Source organism: Homalodisca vitripennis, unplaced genomic scaffold (genome assembly GCF_021130785.1).
Source record: "Homalodisca vitripennis isolate AUS2020 unplaced genomic scaffold, UT_GWSS_2.1 ScUCBcl_246;HRSCAF=1760, whole genome shotgun sequence".
Taxonomy (NCBI): domain Eukaryota; kingdom Metazoa; phylum Arthropoda; class Insecta; order Hemiptera; family Cicadellidae; genus Homalodisca; species Homalodisca vitripennis.
In genome coordinates, this window is record NW_025776356.1 from 47,012 (window position 1) to 50,272 (window position 3,261).

The following is a 3,261-nucleotide window of genomic DNA, read 5'->3' on the forward strand; positions in this document are numbered from 1 at the left end:
TGTAACAAAAACATTTATTATATATTTTTTATTGATTTTTTAGTTATCGTACACATATGTGCCGCTGCCCAGATGGAGAACTTTTTCCATATGTTACAACTTATTGTAGCGTTACAGAAATACACTTGTTTCTAAAACATTTTATACATTAATTTCATTTAAAACCATAATATGTAACATAACATTGTACTTACCACAATTTGTGTAACTCCACTAGTGCTTGGTAACTTCATAATATACGTTTCTTTATGTTCAAGTGTCTATTTACAATTATTTACAATTCACACTAGCCTACATAGTGCTTATGAGTGAAACCCTGACATGCACTCAGGGCAAAGAGGCACGTCACACTTGAGGCAAAAATAACGTGTTCTCTTTTTGCACTGTTTGTATCTGCATCGTAAAGCGTTAGCAAGATCACGTTTGTCTGGGAAATGACCAGTCACATCGAGTCTAACATCGTCGCTGCACCCTGGTCTAGCTCTTTTCTTTACTTCTATTTCCTCTTGTTGAGATGGGCGGTCTTTCCTTTTCTTTACTCTGGATTCAAACACAGCGTGGCAAATACTTAGTTTGAAATCCACAAAAGACATTTTATTATTTTCAACGTTTCTGAACACAACCCAAGCATTTACAAGTGCCACGTTTAGTAAATGAAAGAAAATTCTTAGATAAAACTTCTTATTCTTCAGTGCATGGAGATAATGAGCTACCATCCTATCAGACATGTCCACCCCACCCATGAACTTATTGTAGGTAGACACGCTGAATAGTTGTGAAACCTCAACCATCTTGTTAAGAATTCTTGAATACCGTTGAACTTTGTCCATAGGCTCTTTACCAGCGAATGTCGAGAGCATATGCACTGGTCTGTTATCCATCCATCTTGTTATAGTGATATTATCTGTAGATGTAACCACACTCATTGTTCCTCGTCCTTCTTTGCCTAGATCCTTTTCTGATTTCAACATTTCATCGGCACCCATCATGCGGTTTTTCCGCAAGGTTCCTACTACATATATCTCTTTTTTCAACAACTCTTTACACAATGGAACACTATTGAATAGATTGTCTAAATATAATTTGTGGTTTATGCCTTCAAGCCCTTTGCATAACCTTATAACAGTGTCCGCAATAGGACCCATCGGACTGTTAGAATTGTCATTTTTTAGTTGAACCCTGGTACATCTCAAACTTAGATACATAACCGTCGGCGCTAGCAACAACCCAGGCTTTGAACCCCCACTTCTTTGGTTTAGATTTTATATACTGCTTTGCTCTGCTTCTCCCTTTGAACGGAATTATCATCTCATCAATCGCTACATTTTCTGTTGGGGAAGCAACTTGTCCAAATGACTCATTGAGGGATTGTATTACTGGTCGGATTTTGATGAAAATGTCCTTATTATTTTCTGGCAAGGCGTCATTGTCAACGAAATGGATGTACCTTTTAAGTTTTTCAAATCTTTCCAAATTCATGGATTCAGCTATAAGGGGTAGCCTAATCAAACTGCTTGAAGACCAATACATCCGATAGGCAGGGTAACGGAAAACTGTCATAGCAACATTAGTTGTCAAAAATAACAAAATCTCATCAGCAGATGTACTAAAATTATGATCGTTGTTTTGGATGGCATAGCGTGTTGTTTCTTTGGCAATTGTGTCTAATAGGGTCTCTGGAAAAGTATTTTTGAAGTAGTAAAGGGGTGTTTTAGGTCCATTAATTTCATTTAAATTATAAACTTGAATACCTCTGAAAGGTGGTATGTTATTAGAAAATTGATTGTCATTGCACTGCCATACAAGTTTTGGTTGTTTTTTGGTGCTTTGCATTTTAGAGTTTTGATCGGGCTAGGCCTATCTTTAGGTTTTGAAATTGATTGTTTTGATTTTCTTTCATTTTTCCTTAGCTTGCTAGGCCTATCTGTATCAATTTGAGATTTATTTTTACGCTTTGAAATAATGTGGGGTAAATTTAGGACTAGGCCTACCAACTGAAATACCTGCAGATGTTGAGGGTATGCTAAGATTGTCAACAATATCTAAACTTTGGGCTAGGCCTACATTTACAGAGTTTGAATCCAATATTTTGTCACTAACAGTGGGACTAACAGAAATGGTAGGTGCGTCATTAGGCATATCTTGAATGTTTTCCAATAGATTGAGGCATATGTCTGAAATGTTTACATTACTTATATTATCAATGTTTACATCAGTTACCAGACTATTTTGCAAAACCTCACTTACAATTGAATTAGATAGGCTTGTGTCCGAGGTATTACTTGAAAGACATCCGCTTTGATTGTTTACTTCAATTTCAACATTAGGTTGAACTTTTTTTGAGAAATATTTAGGCCTACGGTATTTATCTAATTTAGTATTCAAAACTGTCTCATAATTGCCTACCTCTCCCAGGAATCCTGCACTATCTTCGTCATCAGATGGGTATACTATATCACTATCATATGCATCAGACTCATCAGTAATTATGTCCAATTCTGAGTCATTTGAACATTCTTAACTACAATCTTTTCAGGTTCTGAACGTAAATTTATCTCGTCTTCATCCATCTTAAAGATAAGTAAAAAACACTGAAAATCACTTATAACACAGAGCACAACACTCACAAAAACAAAACACCAACATAACCTCACAAAACAAACTCACATGGCATACTTGACACAAATGGGCAGTGGCACATGTGTGTACGTTTCAAAATCAAGTATTTTTATTATTTAGCTTTATAATATACAATATAAATTAATGTATATTGATAGAAAAACATATGATCTATCTGAAAAATAAATCCCAAACTTCTCCCTATTAACACTCAGTCATAAGAAATTGTCAAAGTTCAAAGACTTCAAGGTGGAGATAGTGAATGTAAAGTCTTGAGAATCAGTTTCTCTTTTGACTATTGTTGTGAATAGGTTCTCAAAACAGGCTAGCCAACAAAATAGATATTATTGGCATCATATGAGCCATTGCCCATTGGAGAACACCTCATATTGAATTTTCTACAGATTTTTAACTTAATGTCCACATATGTGCCAGTGTCCTTGAAGAGGTTAATATCTAATTGTTCATTAGTTTTGGAGAAATGTATGTATTCTGTTTTTGTAAGTTTAAGGTTAATTTATTTTGTTGTAGCCAATTTTTAATTTTTGTCAGGTCCTCGTTTGTTTTTTATATAATTCATTAGCTTTAACTATTAAAGCTGTATCATCTGAAAAGAGTACTAGTTCACCATGTAAATTTAAA